At 39.5% G+C, this 18,381-nt stretch overlaps 1 long non-coding RNA gene across 1 annotated transcript; it reads right to left on the bottom strand.

The window, feature by feature from the left end:
• On the bottom strand, positions 1-14,806 carry LOC138361306 (uncharacterized). The gene is made up of 3 exons (XR_011226907.1): positions 14,677-14,806; positions 4,316-4,432; positions 1-307 (listed from the first exon to the last, which is right to left on the bottom strand). It is a non-coding gene; the product is annotated as an uncharacterized lncRNA (long non-coding RNA).
• Positions 14,807-18,381: the final 3,575 nt, after the last annotated feature.

The raw sequence follows: 18,381 nt of genomic DNA, 5'->3' as shown, positions 1-18,381 counted from the left end.
ATTAATAACAAAATTTATTATGTAAAATAAATAAAAAAGGCCCAAGGGCCATGAAGTAACAAGAATGCAAGGCCGGCACAAGCTAGCGTAAGTAGAGAAGACGGAAGATTCTTCATATTAAAAGACCCTGCTTCTCCAAGATGGCAGTCACACCCTGCTTGTCCTGGACAATCACCATATGGAGAAGGACTGTTTACTGTGAAGGGAAGTCCACAAATGCAATGCCAGCATGAGTCAGTCTTGAAGGGTAAACGATGATGGCACCCTCACAGTAACACAAAAGCCGAGCAAGCCCAGTGAGGAAGACCTGTTGATGGGAAGGAGGAGAATTATTAGTCACAACAAAATCCACATAGAAACAAAGGAGAGAAAAAAAATAAAGTGGATGTCTTCTTTTTGTATAGACATAATAAATATTGCCATTTGGCTATGTATTTATATGATATATAATAGAATACAGCATAAAACAAAATAAGAGGGGTGATAGGAGAAGAAAAGATTAGTGTTCAGTGAGAATCCACAAGGTCTTCTCTGAATACTCTATTTTCTTCAAGGCTGTGGGTCCCTACAATTGCACCTGAGGTGGTACACACCCCTATTATTATTTAAACAGGTGAGTACACACACGGTGTTAGCAAACTTAGCCTCCAAACACACACACACACATGGTATCAGCAAACTTAGCCTCCAAACACACACACACACACATGGTATCAGCAAGCTTAGCCTCCAAACACACACACACATGGTATCAGCAAGCTTAGCCTCCAAATACACACATGGTATCAGCAAACTTAGCCTCCAAACACACACACACACATGGTATCAGCAAGCTTAGCCTCCAAACACACACACACATGGTATCAGCAAGCTTAGCCTCCAAATACACACATGGTATCAGCAAGCTTAGCCTCTAAACACACACACACACAAACGGTATCAGCAAGCTTAGCCTCCAAACACACACACATACATGGTATCAGCAAGCTTAGCCTCCAAACACAGACACACACGGTATCAGCAAGCTTAGCCTCCAAACACACACACACACACACATGGTATCAGCAAGCTTAGCCTCCAAACACACACACACATGGTATCAGCAAGCTTAGCCTCCAAACACACACACACAGAAAATGGGGACATTGAAACAGTTGATAAACTTGATTTCAAGAGAGAGAGGTCACTATGGGGAACTTCAAATTTTTTTTAATAAGTAATTAGGCAGACTTGTTGCTAGACAGGGAAGTAAATTAAATGTATGCCAAATTTTGCAAAATATACAATGAAGGCACACAAACATTCATACCAAAACAGAGATGCAGGGCCAGAAAACAGGATTGGTTCAACAGAAATTGAGAGAGGGCCACAGACCAAAAGACACAAAAATGGAATGAAAGACATTGAAAAACTACAAACAGATGTCAACAAAGTTTTCGATTGGGCAGCAGAAAATAACATGATGTTTAACAGTGATAAATTTCAGGTATGGCAAAAATGAGGATCTGAAACATAATACAGGGTACAAAACACAATCGAATCTTCCCATAGTAGAAAAACAGCATGTCAAGGATTTGGGAATAATGATGTCCGACGATCTAATGTTTAGGGAGCATAACCAAGCAAATATTGCGTCGGCCAGAAAAATGATCGGATGGATTATGAGAACTTTCAAATCCAGGGATCCCATCACAATGGTTGTACTCTTCAAGTCACTTATGTTGTCCCGTCTCGAGTACTGCTCAGTATTCACTTTCCCCTTCAGAGCACGGTTGCACGGTTGTTCCTGCCGGAACAACTGTGGACATCTTCAGGAGAAAACTGGACTGTTTTCTAAGAGAAGTTCCGGATCAGCCGGGATGTTGTGGGTATGTGGCCCTGCGGGCCGCTCCAAGCAACAGCCTGGTGGACCAAACTCTCACAAGTCGAGCCTGGCCTCGGGCCGGGCTTGGGGAGTAGAAGAGCAGAACCCCATCAAGCAGGTATCAAAATAGAAAGAAGCCAAACCCCCAATCATACCAGCGATACAAAGATGCGAGAAACAACTATACAGCAGTAAGGGAAGAGGCAGAAAGAAATTTTTAAAAAGGGATAATGGATAAATGTAAAACAGAACTGGGTCTATTCTACAAATTCATAAACAACAAATTGCAGGTAAAGGATAATATCCAGAGGTTGAAAATAGGAAACAGATTCACAGAAAATTATAATGCAATGTGTGAAACATTAAACCAAAAGTTCCAAAGTGTGTTTATACAAAATGAAATCTTAAGAGAACCAGACACTATAAGAATTTCTGAGAACATCATAGAGCGTATAGAGGTGTCTAGAGATGAAGTGGAAAATATGCTAAAGTAGCTAAGTAAGAACAAAGCAGTTGGTCCAGATGGAGTTTCACCATGGGTTCTGAGAGAATGTGCATCTGAGCTCAGCCTTCCACTTCACCTGATCTTTCAGGCATCCCTGTGTACAGGAGTCATAGCAAACATGTGGAAAAAGGCTAACATAGTTCCAATCTACAAAAGTGGCAACAGGGAAGACCCCACCTCTCTCAGTTATAGACCTGAATCATTGACAAGTGTAACAGTGAAAGGATTGAAAAAAAAAAAAATAATAAAAACTAAATGGGTAGAACACCTTGAGAGAAATTATATAATATCACACAGACAGTATTGTTTTCGATCTGGAAGATCCTGTGTATCGAATTTACTCAGTTTCTATGATTGAGCCACAGAGATTTTAAAGGAAAAAGGTAGTTGGGTTGACTGCATCTATCTAGACATAAAAAAGGCTTTGGACAGAGTTCCACATAAGAGGTTGTTCTGGAAACTAGAAAATTTTGGATGGGTGACAGGTAAGCTTCTAACATGGATGAAAAATTTTCTGACTGATAGAAAAATGAGGGCAGTAATCAGAGGCAATCGGACTGGAGAAGTGTCACAAGTGGAGTACCACAGTACATGCACCAGAAATGTTCATTGTCTACATAAATGATCTACCAGTTGGAATACAGAATTATATAAACATGTTTGCTGATGATGCTAAGATAATGGGATGGATAAGAAATTTAGATGATTGTCATGCCCTTCAAGAAGACCTGGACAAAATAAGTATATGGAGCACCACTTGGCAAATGAAATTTAATGTGAATAAATGCCATGTTATGGAATGTGGAATAGAACATAGATCCCACACAACCTACAAATTATGTGAGAAATCTTTATATAATTCTGATAAAAGAAAGAGGTCTAGGGTTGATTCTAGATAGAAAACTATCACTTGAGGCCCACATAAAGAACGTTGTGTGAGGAGCCTATGCCACGCTTTCTAACTTCAGAATTTTGTTTAAATACATGGATGGCGAAATACTAAAGAAATTGTTCACGAGTTTTGTTCGGCCAAGGCTAGAATATGCAGCGGTTGTTTGGTGCCCATATCTTAAGAAGCACATCAACAAACTGGAAAAGGTGCAAAAACATGCTACTAAGTGGCTCCCAGAACTAAAGGGCAAGAGCTATGTGGAGAGGTCAGAGGCATTAAATATGCCAAAACTAGAAGACAACAAAAAGAGGTGATAAAATCACTATGTACAAAATAGTAACAGGAATTGATAAAATCAATAGGGAAGATTTCCCGAGACCTGGAACTTCAAGAACAAAAGGTCATAGATTTAAACTAACTAAACAAAGATGCCAAAGAAATATAAAAAAATTTCCTTTCGCATACAGAGTGGTACACGGTTGGAACAAGTTAAGTGAGAAGGTGGTGGCGGCCAAGACCGTCAGTAGTTTCAAAGCATTATGTGACAAAGAGTGCCGGGTAGACGGGACACCACGAGCGTAGCTCTAATCCTGTAACTACACTTAGGTAACTACATTTGGTGTCAGCAAGCTTACCGTCGAAACACACACAAACAGCCTGCCTATTATTCAAGGCCTTCTCTGAGTACTCTCTATTTTCTTCTCTGAGGCTATGGGTCCCTAATCTTGCACCAGAGGTGGTACAACTTTTAAGTTTTTAACTACTGCACTGAGCACCTGATTTTGGCAAAGACTTCTTAGTGCAATTGTCAAGGACATAGTTCTGGTATTTTTTTGTTTATAAATATTCAGGTATAGTTAATGTCAAAATGTTTCAAAACTCAACAATTTATATTTCAAAACAAAAAAAGTAATGAAAACATTACAAAACATTAAAATATAGCCTAATTAATTAATTAATAAAATTGCACAACTCTCAGAATGTCTAAAGGTGCTTTGAGCAATGAAGTAGTTAATTTTATATATATAATATTATATATATAATATATATTTACCTGTGACTACTGCTTAGCAAAAATTTGATCTCTGTGAAAATTGGTCTCGTCATTGCTAGGAGATATTTTAAGACCATGATTTGCTGTGGATGGCACTGTAGTCTTCAAGTCATCAATCTAAAAATAGAGGTAATCTTTTAAAATGTAAATTTTGTAAAAAAAAAATGCAAAAATAAATTGCAAGAATAATATGAAGTTATTATACAATTTTTGTTTAATTATTTAAATATTTGTGAGACATTATTAAGAAATGTATGAAGTACAGATTCTCTAAGACCTGATATGTATCTGCTTATGTTCCACCACATTACATTCAGGGCTGAAGAGAAAACACAGCCAGTAAGGTAATGATCACTTAGCATGGACTGGGATGCTACATGTAGGTGGGGGCTAAGCTGCATGAGGCTAGGATGCCCAGCCTGCCTTGTCTAGGCTGGGCTGGGCTAGGCAACACTAGGAAGGAGTCAACAAATCTCTGGAGTGCCTTACTTTTCCTGATATCCTTAAAAAAGCAAGAATGATGCCATTTTATAAAGGAGGCGAGACAGCAGAAATAAACAATTAGAGAAAAATATCAAATCTACTTATACTTTCAAAAATATTTGATTTTTTTTTTACAAACATCTCTTCCTACTTTGTAAAATTCAACATGAATACAAACACACACACACATCCCTAGGAAGCAGCCCATAGCAGCTGTCTAACTCCCAGGTACTTATTTACTGTTAGGTGAACCAGATATAGAGAATAACCACAAAATGCTATCTTTATAAGAACTATCTTGTAAAGCCACTAGTACACGCAGCATTTCAGGCAGGATATATAATATTAATATTATATATATACATATATATATATATATATATATATATATATATATATATATATATATATATATATATATATATATATATATATATATATACATATATATATATATACATATATATATATACATATATATATATACATATATATATATACATATATATATATACATATATATATATATACATATATATATACATATATATATATATACATATATATATATTAGTATATTTTGGTAGCAGTCTTTCCTGTAGACATATATTATTAAATATGACCGAAAAAGTAAGATTAATAATTCTAACACGAATTTTCTCAATCTTTCGTACATTACGCTTCACTGTTGGAGGTAAATCAAAAATCACTTCTCCAAAATTCATTTTTATTTCTAGTCTGACGCGACACGGGCGCGTTTCGTAAAACTTATTACATTTTCAAAGACTTCACAAATACACAACTGATTAGAACTTACGTCTCTCTGATATTATATCTACATTTGAGTGAGGTGGGAAGGGTGATGTGGCATTAACACAAGACAGAACAGGAGGGGATATTAATAGGGTATTAAAAGTATCAACACAAGACAGAACAGAAACAATGGGTATTGAATAGAAGTGTTTGTAGAAAGCCTATTGGTCCATATTTCTTGATGCTTCTATATTGGAGCGGAGTCTTGAGGTGGGTAGAATATAGTTGTGCAATAATTGGCTGTTGATTGCTGGTGTTGACTTCTTGATGTGTAGTGCCTCGCAAAGCAGGCGGCTTGACGTTTGCGAGGCACTACACATCAAGAAGTCAACACCAGCAATCAACAGCCAATTATTGCACAACTATATTCTACCCACCTCAAGACTCCGCTCCAATATAGAAGCATCAAGAAATATGGACCAATAGGCTTTCTACAAACACTTCTATTCAATACCCATTGTTTCTGTTCTGTCTTGTGTTGATACTTTTAATACCCTATTAATATCCCCTCCTGTTCTGTCTTGTGTTAATGCCACATCACCCTTCCCACCTCACTCAAATGTAGATATAATATCAGAGAGACGTAAGTTCTAATCAGTTGTGTATTTGTGAAGTCTTTGAAAATGTAATAAGTTTTACGAAACGCGCCCGTGTCGCGTCAGACTAGAAATAAAAATGAATTTTGGAGAAGTGATTTTTGATTTACCTCCAACAGTGAAGCGTAATGTACGAAAGATTGAGAAAATTCGTGTTAGAATTATTAATCTTACTTTTTCGGTCATATTTAATAATATATATATATATATATATATATATATATATATATATATATATATATATATTCGAACAAGCCTGAATGGTCCCCAGGACAATATGCAACTGAAAACTCACACCCCAGAAGTGACTCGAACCCATACTGCCAGGAGCAACGCAACTGGTATGTACAGGGACAACTTAATCCGCTTGACCATCATGACCAGACATAAGGAAGTGATAGCCGAGGCTATTTGACCCACTTCCCCGCTGGCACTCGGATGGTAATCTTGGGCATAGCATTTTATCAAATCACCTCATTTTTGGGGCAACACGTGAGGAACACAAATGCGAACAAGCCTGAATGGTCCCCAGGACAATATGCAACTGAAAACTCACACCCCAGAAGTTACTCGAACCAAATACTGCCAGGAGCAACGCAACTGGTATATACAGGGACGCCTTAATCCGCTTGACCATCACGACCAGACATAAGGAAGTGATAGCCGAGGCTATTTGACCCACTTCCCCGCTGGCACTCGGATGGTAATCTTGGGCATAGCATATGGGTTCGAGTCACTTCTGGGGTGTGAGTTTTCAGTTTATATATTGTGACGGTAACGCGTTGGTGTTCGGCTGTTTAAGGCTAGGGGTATGGCCTCGTCACATAGTTATAAAAAAAAATAGAAAAAACTGGAACTTCGTCTGTGGTAAGGTAAGGAGAAGACACACAAAACACAAGTAAACTTTAACAATGAAATTTTAATTACGTTAAATAAATCAAAACATGAAAATATGGACAAACAAATATGTATAATAAAATCAATGAATCAAAATAATAAGAATACTTAAATGACACAATGAAAAGTTACGTTAAGGCAAAATAACAAGAAGTGCAACACAAAAGGTAAGTGGGAGGTGCTGGAATATTGGCTTAAAGCCACCACCTCTCTCAGTACACGCTAACGTCTAGCTGGGAGGAGTGCTGGCTACGAAAGCACGGAACATTCTGAAGACTGATGTTGGGGCGACCCCAGACATCGGGTAGTATTGGGGGCGAGTGCAGGTGCAGCCAGACCGGCGACCAATCAGCGGAGCCGTAGCGATCAACGGGTAGTTTGGTGATTTGGGTCCGAACAGGTGGCGGGCTGCATACGTTTCTGCTCACCCTTGCAAGCCTTGCTGGTGCTGGTGTTGTTGTCGTTGTTGGACATTTCTTCCATAGTCTTTTATATAATTGTGAAGACGTAATTTTGGAGGGAAGAGCAGGCTCAATCTCTTGAAGGAGATTATCGTCACAACTCTCCCCCGAAGCCTGCGGTTCTGGAAGAAGTACGTCGTTATGTGGTGGAGTAATGGATGGAGTCGCTTCTACTTCATAAACTCTGGAGAGATCATGGGCTAAGATGTTGTCAGACTCTTGGTATAGCGTGTCTCCAGGTTGAATTTCTGCAGGTAGCAAGCCCATAGTAGAAGACGTTGAGATGAGAAGTGGGCGTGCTGCAGGAGGTGTAGGGTGGTGTGGTCCGTATTGATGGTGGACCGAGCACTTTTCAGGTGTGGAGTGAAGTGCTGAAGCTTCAGGATGAGGAAGAGTAGCTCCTTGCCAATTGTTCCGTAGATCCTTGTAGCAGTAGTCGCTGACAAGTGTATTCTTCTCGCCTCGTTGCTGCATCACGACACCACCCACGTCGGTACCATTGGCGTCGACATGGAGGATGAAGGGCTTATCTGACGAGGTGAGAGTGGAATTAGAAGAGGGCATAGGAGCACGAGTATTATCCTGAAAGCATTTGGGAAGATCATTAAGGATTTTGGAATTAGAAGGCGCCGACTCCTTGTCAGTGCTTTCGGGAGGAGAAGCTGGGAAGGTCTCACTGTGGATGTAGGGTTCTGTGAATGTGGAATAGTTAATCAAGACAGTGGGAGGAGTACCATTATATTGCTTCAGGAGGTTGACGTGGCACAGCTGGGTCTTCCGCCGCCTATCTGGAGTCTCTATCACATAATTATTATTATTCCTGCACTCTTTGACGCAGTAGGGTCCTGAAAATCTGTTTTGTAAAGGTGAACCTGGGATAGGGAAATAAGCAAGGACGAAGTCTCCCGGCTTGAATTTTCTTACTTTGCTGGTCTGGTCGTAATGAGTCTTCATTCTCACCTGGGCTTTCAATAGATTATCATGAGTAAAGCGGTGGACTCTCTCTAGAATGTGCTGAAGGTTTTGAAGAAACTGGGGCACATTCTGATGCTCACTGAAGGTGGCATCTCTGAGAGAGTCTTTGAAAGCCTTAAGGGGAGTACGGCACTTACGGCCGTAGAGCATCTCATAAGGAGATACTCCTAGGGACTCATTGGGGAGACTTCTGAAAATACACATTATTAGGTCAATCTGCTTATCCCAATCCTTCGAGGTTTCACTACAAAACTTTTTCAAGAGTGCTTTGATGGTCTGATGACTACGTTCAAGAGAACCCTGTGAAGCAGGATGATAGGGGCTGGACAATACCTGTTTGATGTTGAACTCCTCCAGTGTCCTTTTGAAGAGATCACTGATGAAGTTGGTGCCACAGTCACTTTGAATCTCCCTGGGAAATCCGTATTGAGTGAAGATCTTCAATAGATGTTTGATAACCGTAGCAGCCGTGATGTTCTTCACTGGAACTGCTATGGGAAATCTGGTGGTAGGACACAGGATGGTTAGGATGTAGGCGTTACCTGAACTGGTCCGAGGTAAAGGACCAACACAGTCTATTATGAGTCTGTGGAAAGGTTCCGCAGGCACCTGTATGGGAATCAGTGGTGCTCTGGGAATGGAGACGTTCGGTTTGCCTGCCATCTGACATGTATGACACTGTTTTACGTACTGTTTGACGTTATTTACCATACCTGGCCAGTAGTAGTCTTGACGAATCCCATGGTAAGTCTTGTTGAAGCCGTAGTGGGAGAATGATCCGTGGGCCAGGTGTAGAATAGTGGGCCGCAGGCTGGTGGGAATCACAAGTTGTTCGGTGTTGGCCCAATCGTCCTCCTCCTTCAGTTTACTGGGTCTATATCGGCGGTAGAGCAAGTCGTTCTCTAGGAAGAACCCAGGAATACTGTCGGGTTGAGTCTCAGCCTGGAAAAACAATGGTGTTAAAGTAAGATCTTCCCTCTGCAACTTACGGAACTCCAACTTGGTCAGATGCGGGGGTAGTTTCTGAGGGTCTTGAGGGACAGCGGTAGCAGTAGAGTCAGCTGGCTGTGGACGTGCGGCTTGTGCACGGGTGGTCACGAGAACCGGAGGAGAAACTTCACTCTCTTGAACCTCTGCTGGAACATACTCAAGAATAGGGTTACTTGGCACAGAGTTACACACCTGGGGTTTGTCCATGACGATCAGGTTGGTTGGTTGCAGGTCTTCTGCCAAGTCGTTGCCTAGGAGAAGTTGCACTCCAGGCATGGGAAAAGGCTTTTCCCTGACGGCGACTTGGACTTCCCCGTTCACGTAGGGACAATCCAGGTGGACTCTGGCGAGAGGGTATGGAGTAGTAGCAGTGAGGTCAGTGATGAAGACCGTTTCCCCGGTGTAGACTATGTTGGGCACAGCCGACTTCAAGATGATCGATTGTAGAGCCGCTGTGTCCCTCAAGATCTTCAATTTGAAACGTCCCTCCGGATTTGAACCGTTGGCAGAGACAGTTCCAGTATACAGGTGGTTACTGAAAAGAGAAAGATCATTAACATCAACACCAACATTCATCACAGGCTTACCGGACTTAGGAGGAGTTGGTTTGGGTCGTTGTTGGTCAGTGGTTCCCTTGTATTGAGACTTACCACACTTGTCTATGGTATGTCCATAGAGTCTACAATACTTGCAGTACAGTTGTGAACCAGCTTGATCGGGGCTCACCTTCTCGTAACTGTACCACGACTTCTTACTGGAGGATGGTTCAGGTGTCAGCCGGTGGATGAGGCTGTAAGTGTCAGCCGACTTAGCACACTTCAGGTAGTCGGTTTCTTCTTTATCTGCTAAGTAGAGGCGGACAGGAGGCGGCACACGTCTCAAGAATTCTTCAACAAGCATCAGGTTCACGAGTTCTGTAAAAGTAGAGACATGTGCTGCTTCCAGCCATTTCATGAAATACCTCCGTTTCGTGTTAGCAAACTCGAGGAAGGTAGTGGTACTTGCCTTCAGGTGGTCACGGAATTTCCTTCTATAACTTTCAGTAGAGAGGAGGTAGGCGTCCAACACTGCTTGTTTCAGAGTGTAGTAGTCATTCTCAGACGCCAAAGTACTGAGTGTGACTGCAGCTCTACCTGTAAGATGGACTCTGAGAAGTGTTGCCCATTGGTCGACAGGCCAACTGAGTTGATTAGCAAGGGTTTCAAAGGTGGTAAAGAACACATCAACTTCTGCTTCTACAAAGGATGGCATTAACTTACTTGCATGTGATATATTAAAACTGACGGGAAGATTGGCAGTAGCTTGCTGGCGTTGGGTGAAGTGTGAAGTTTCCAAGGAGATTTCGCGTTGACGACACTCTAGAGCCAGAGTCGCTTGTTGCTTGTCATGTTCGCGTTGTATTTCCAACTCGCGTTGTTTGGTTTCAAGCTGTACTCTTTCACGTTCACGGAGTAATGCGACCTCGCGTTCGTGTTCTTCTCTCCTCAAGGCAGCTTCGCGTTCTTGTTCGTCTCTCCTCAAGGCAGCTTCACGTTCTTGTTCGTCTCTCCTCAAAGCAGCTTCGCGTTCGTGCTCTTCCCTTCGTATGGCAGCTGCTTCTCTTTGCTGCTCACGTTCAATCTTGGCCAGCTCTAGTTTAAGTTTCATCGTAGCCAAGTCAGTTTTCTCTGCAATATAGTAAGTTTCATGAGTTTCAGAGTCTATCTTACCTTGCTCTAAATAGTAATCCAGCAACAGGTTGTGTAGGTCATTTTTGTTGGCTTGGTAGGGAACTTCTAGTTGATACTCATGTGCAAGAGTTTGTAGTTCAGTCCTCTTGGCACGACTTAAAGTCCCTATTTCACCTGCTGGATTTGCACGGAAAGTTTGGAGACGAAACATGGTGAAATTAGCAAATAAAGGTACACGAATGTTCAATAATGAAATGTCAGAAACAGGACAACGTGGCAACTGGTACCTATCCTGTGTGATCTTTAACAATTAACGTTAAGTGAAAGATATTAAATTAAATCAAGGGCGCAGGAAATCTTGTACCCGGTACTCATGTAAGAGAATAAGGGCAAGAAAATCCTACTAACAAATGAAACAAAGTTTCGAAAACAAATGAAACAGTTAAATGCTTCAAAAGTAAAATTGGTAGTCCAAGAATGTAGGCATACCTTGCCAAGTCTCTATAGGACATAAAGCAAGTTTTTCCCACTGAATTTAATATGATACTTACAGAATTAGCGAACTTTTGTGCTCTGAAAAAATAAGCTAATTCCCTACCGTTGTATGTATCATCATCTCTGACTGACGTGTAGGGGTGCGAGGTGTCAACTGGTGACGAGAACTGCTGCTGAGGTCCCAATTCAGCAACTAAAGTTCGAGCTAGAGGAACTATGGCCCTCTTTGTCCTCCTACAGTCAGATTGCAGAAGATTGGGTACTCTTGACCCGGGGCAGACCACAGTACCAGGGTACCAATATGATGATCTGTCAGAATGAGAAATATTCAAGGGACATAGATGGTAAATACGAGTAATAACAAGGAGGGAGAGATGACCAATTAAGAGTATGACTGAGGCCTACAGTCACCACGTAATCCAAAGTTGTCTCACCTTCACTATATGTTACTCTCGTAATGCACAATACACCGCACCTTATAAAAAATGAAATTGAATGAAAAATAGTAAAGCTACGTTAACAAAGTTAAATACGCTTACCATAAATTACCACTTGGCACCAGTACCTGAGTGAGGCTCCTAGGACAGGCCCCCATATAACTTGTGACGGTAACGCGTTGGTGTTCGGCTGTTTAAGGCTAGGGGTATGGCCTCGTCACATAGTTATAAAAAAAAATAGAAAAAACTGGAACTTCGTCTGTGGTAAGGTAAGGAGAAGACACACAAAACACAAGTAAACTTTAACAATGAAATTTTAATTACGTTAAATAAATCAAAACATGAAAATATGGACAAACAAATATGTATAATAAAATCAATGAATCAAAATAATAAGAATACTTAAATGACACAATGAAAAGTTACGTTAAGGCAAAATAACAAGAAGTGCAACACAAAAGGTAAGTGGGAGGTGCTGGAATATTGGCTTAAAGCCACCACCTCTCTCAGTACACGCTAACGTCTAGCTGGGAGGAGTGCTGGCTACGAAAGCACGGAACATTCTGAAGACTGATGTTGGGGCGACCCCAGACATCGGGTAGTATTGGGGGCGAGTGCAGGTGCAGCCAGACCGGCGACCAATCAGCGGAGCCGTAGCGATCAACGGGTAGTTTGGTGATTTGGGTCCGAACAGGTGGCGGGCTGCATACGTTTCTGCTCACCCTTGCAAGCCTTGCTGGTGCTGGTGTTGTTGTCGTTGTTGGACATTTCTTCCATAGTCTTTTATATAATTGTGAAGACGTAATTTTGGAGGGAAGAGCAGGCTCAATCTCTTGAAGGAGATTATCGTCACAATATATATATATATATATATATAAAACTGAAAACTCACACCCCAGAAGTGACTCGAACCCATATGCTATGCCCAAGATTACCATCCGAGTGCCAGCGGGGAAGTGGGTCAAATAGCCTCGGCTATCACTTCCTTATGTCTGGTCGTGATGGTCAAGCGGATTAAGGCGTCCCTGTACATACCAGTTGCGTTGCTCCTGGCAGTATTTGGTTCGAGTCACTTCTGGGGTGTGAGTTTTCAGTTGCATATTGTCCTGGGGACCATTCAGGCTTGTTCGCATTTGTGTTCCTCACGTGTTGCCCCAAAAATGAGGTGATTTGATAAAATGCTATGCCCAAGATTACCATCCGAGTGCCAGCGGGGAAGTGGGTCAAATAGCCTCGGCTATCACTTCCTTATGTCTGGTCATGATGGTCAAGCGGATTAAGGTGTCCCTGTACATACCAGTTGCGTTGCTCCTGGCAGTATGGGTTCGAGTCACTTCTGGGGTGTGAGTTTTCAGTTGCATATTGTCCTGGGGACCATTCAGGCTTGTTCGCATATATATATATATATATATATATATATATATATATATATATATATATATATATATATATATATATATATATATATATATATATATATATATATATATATATATATATGAATACATACATACGGGACAAAGAGCCAGAGCTCAACCACCGCAAGCACAACTAGGTGAGTACACACACACACACATTATATATATATATATATATATATATATATATATATATATATATATATATATATATATATATATATTATATATATATATATATATATATATATATATATATATTTATATATATATTGATTTATATATATAAATCAGGCCTTGCATAGTAGGCCGAGAAGTGCGTTCTGGCTACTAGGTACGACATATATATATATATATATATATATATATATATATATATATATATATATATATATGGAACCCTCAACCCTATAAGTGGAGGGTTCCTACAAACTCAACCAGAGGTGGTACCCTCTATATATTAATAAAAAGGCAAGGCTATGCTAAATCTAGGCAGGGATTGGCTTGGCTAAGCTGGTCAGGGCTTGGCTAGGGTAGGAAGGACTGGTCATGTTTAAAAGCAAGGCAGGGTTAGGCTAGGCAAGACTAGGTAAGGGTATACTGGGATAGGCTTGGCTACGGTAGGCTAGGAAGAGGTAAACTAGGATAAGCAAGGCTGTGCAAGCACTATGCACAGCTAGAATGAACTATGCTAAGATGGTTTAAGCTGGGCTAGGTTAGGATAAGCTGAGTCATGCAGGGCCCCGATTGACCAGTGGAGTCTAATAGTCTAACCTTCTAGCTAGTTTGCTGACCTAAGAGTGTAAATGCCTAGCCCCTAACCTGAGATATATACAAGAGTTGTTACATTCTTGTACAGCCACTAGTACGAGTAGCGTTTCGGGCAGGTCCCTGGAATACGATCCCCGCCGCGAAGAATCGTTTTTTCATCCAAGTACACATTTTACTGTTGCGTTAAACAGAGGCTACCGTTTAGGATTTGCGCCCAGTAAATCCTCCCAGGCCAGGATACGAACCCATGACATAGCGCTCGCGGAACGCCAGGCGAGTGTCCTACCACTACACCACCTGCTGCAATATTATTATAAAAGAAATATTACTTATTATAATCGTAAATACTAAATACCTGTTGTGTTGATTTAGGGGCGACGACGATCGTGGGATCGGATGCAAGCCACAGGTGGCCTACACCATGCTTTCTAAGGCGTCCCTCTCATAACAAAAACAAATCCGTGCATTCATACACAAACAGAGACCCCGTGGTTATGCGAATACTTGCAATTCTTTTACTTAAAATAATAACAATTAGATTAATAATAATTAACATAATTTTTTCTCAAGATTCATAAAAACCATTAATACTATTTTTAAAGAAGATTTATAAGACATCTAAAAACAGATATACAGACTTTGTGTGATATTTATTTCAACATTATATATTAATAGAATGTTGTAACTATTATTTTTAAATATTAGGTAGTTTCCAGCTACGTATATCGCATATAAACGTTGCAAAAAGATTTTAGACTGAATTAACACATTACACATTTATGGAGTAATTAACAACAAAACAATCTTTATTTTCATTGCAGAACATATATCAGAGCATACTAGTGACTGATACATTTAAAATAGTGTGATTTTTAAACAATTCGGTTGTAAACCCGCAGAACCGCCTACCCGCCAAAGACGTAACATAAGAAATGGTATATAATTCATTATTTTAAATTACATATATAATCATTAATAATTTTCGGCAGCTATCGAGGTTCTCTATAGGTAAATTCCTGTACTCTAACAAGATGCTACTTGCTGTTTAGCTGTTTAAATTCTTGGAAAATTGTAATGACCAGCGACATAAAATATAACAATGAAATAGTAGCTGGTAACTGTAGGTGAACGAAAAATTAAATTCCAAATTGATTAGAAGTTTTTCTAAACATAATGATCGACCTGAAGGAATTTTATGAATTATGGACTAATTAAACAAAAAAATAGGTAATTTTACTTGAAGAACAGATACCAGAGAATAGTTAGTGAGTACATTTATATTGTATAATGGGAGAAAGCCCCTGGGAGCCGCGAATTAAAATAACCACCTACATTAATTGATAACTAGGAAATAGTATCTGGAAACTTTATCTGAACGAAAACACAATACCAATTTGTTTAGATGTTTTTCTTAATATAAAGATCAACAGTAAGGAATCTTATTCATTATGGACAAATTAACAAAAAAAACGATAATTTTCATTGAGGACCATATATTAGAGCATACTTAGTCACTTATATATTAAAAGTATTGTGTATTTTGAACCATTGGGGTGGTAAACAAACAGAACGGCCTACCCGAAAAGTCGTAACATAAAATGTTGCATATGTTTGCTAATTTATTATTTGATAAATGATTATTATTAATTTACGACAACTATAGAGGTTTCCCATTAGTTAAATTACTGTAGTCTGACTAAATGCTAATACAAAACCTATATAAATCCTGGGAAAGTCACAATGATCTGCGACATTAAAGCATAGAGGGTTAAATAGTAACAGGCAACTGTTGGCGAACGAAAAATTCATTTCCAAATTTATTAGATGTTTTCCTAAATATAAAGATCGATAGGCTGGAATTTTCTGGATTATGGCCTAATTAAGGCAAAAATATATATATTTTTACTTGAAGAACAAATATCAGAGCATAGTCAGTGAGTTATAGAATAATAAGAGTGTGGTATTTCATTGTATAACAAGAGATAGTCCATGGAAGCGAAAATAGACGTAGTTTTACACAAAATAACGTCCAAAAACAGCCGTAGAGTCAAACGGCAAATGTTGACGTTCTTTTTAAGAGGACAGGTTGGAGTATTAGCACCTTGGTTACCTAGTGACAGTGTCACTTTAGGAGTTTCAGGCAAGGAAACTGATGTAGGTACAGTTTTGGTGCATTCAGATTTAGCATTAATTGCTTGGTCTGCTGTATGATTGCTCATATTACGCAAACCTGTAAATATATCCTGCATTGACAGGGTATTACCATTCTGGCATACATATAATTTATTAAGTGTGTCACCAGACAATTTTCTTTGGATGATAATTTTAGTCATCCACTCAGTAGTTGGGTGATCCACCTCTTTACTGAAAGAATTTATCAGAGTCTCAAGCTGAAAACTAAAAGCTTGTAAAGAGTTAACTGATTGTTCTGGTGAAGATAAATTTAATAATTGGTGTACAAGGTTTATAATAGTCTTCTCATTGTCAGCACTTACTTTAGAAGGCTGTTGTGAGCAATTGTGACCATTACTTGTGTTGCTTAAGGCTTCTTGTTTAGCCTCAGCTTTGATTACAGCTTCGGCTGCTGCTGCAGCATTAGCTTTATCATTTTCTGGTTCAGATTCACTGATCATTCCAGCTTCACTTGTTTCATCTGCAGCTTCACTTGTTTCTCTGGGTTCTGGTGATAAGCTAGTTAATTCAGTAGCATTATGTATCGAACTTATAGAATCCAAGGAACATTGAGAAGTGTGGTCTGAAATTTGATCAGACTCTGTAAACAAATCATCACATGAAGCTGTATTAGATGAAAGGTTAGAAAATGAAGGTTGATCTCCAGTTGTTGATCCTGTATAGTGATCAGCATTGATTAGAGGATTCTCCTCGTCTTGATTTAGCTCAAGTATTTCATCTGAGCTGAGTGTTAACTTGGATACAGGTCTATTAATGAACTGATCTATCCACTCGGGAATATCTAGTCTCGCAAGCACTTTATCATATTGGTCTAACCTGGTTTGAATGATACATTCATAGTCATCAAGTTCAGATTCTGTTAGACATAAGTCGTCTGAGACAGTATGACCGGCCTGGAGTAAATTCCTGTGGGACTCGATTACAGTCTTGATATAGTCATATCTTTTGTTAGCGTACTTTATGTAACTTGCTAGCCTGTAGACGTAATCTGGGTCAGTTTCTACACAGTTGTCACATTTGATAAACTGTTTTTCTAGCTGGAGTTGAAGAGCTATCAAGAATCTTGCATTCCTTTCTAAAGGATTCATTCTTGTGGTAAATTGAGCCTGATAGGGCTTATGTAGCTAGTGGTATAGCTATAGTCTGCTCCTTGATGCAGAGCAGGTATAAGTATTGACAGCCTGATAGGGCTTATGTAGCTAGTGGTATAGCTATAGTCTCTGCTCCTTGATGTAGAGCAGGTATAAGTATTGACAGCCTAATGTTTCTTGAGGCTGGTTGTAATTTACCTCATTTAGAGGTTAGCTACCTACCTAATAATAAGCAACTAAGATTTGAGTGGTACCTTGGTCTCACTACAGGTGTTCCTCAGCTTAGCTCTTCTAAATCAGCTTCGGATGGGTAGTGGACTTACAGTAACACTCAAAGACATACATAGAAATATGCAATAAAATAATTACACAATAAATGGTTAATCCCACCCTTGATAGGGTCAGCACAAAAGAATAATATATGTGTCACTAACTAGCTCAAGCCTAGTCGTGTGAATTTCTACTTGAGAAACTACAACTATATTTAGTCTGTGCTCGTGCCAAATTCAACACAATCACAGCCTAAATTGCTACCTAACAAAGGTTGGCAAAGATTATATTATGGTGCAGTAATATGCAAATAATTGTGCTGTGTTTTTGGGTTTTTTTGTATTTTATATAATATACACTTGTGTAATTATGTGTATAAGAAATTAAATGAACACAAAAGAATTAATTGTGTTTGGCAAGTATTCTACTGCCGTAAATATTATCTAACTCCTGAATGTACTCCTAATTGTGGAATAAAATATTATCAGGGTTAGTAATGATTAACT

The sequence above is a fragment of the Procambarus clarkii genome, unplaced genomic scaffold (genome assembly GCF_040958095.1).
Source record: "Procambarus clarkii isolate CNS0578487 unplaced genomic scaffold, FALCON_Pclarkii_2.0 HiC_scaffold_298, whole genome shotgun sequence".
NCBI lineage: Eukaryota > Metazoa > Arthropoda > Malacostraca > Decapoda > Cambaridae > Procambarus > Procambarus clarkii.
This window is presented reverse-complemented; position numbering and strand designations above follow the sequence as displayed.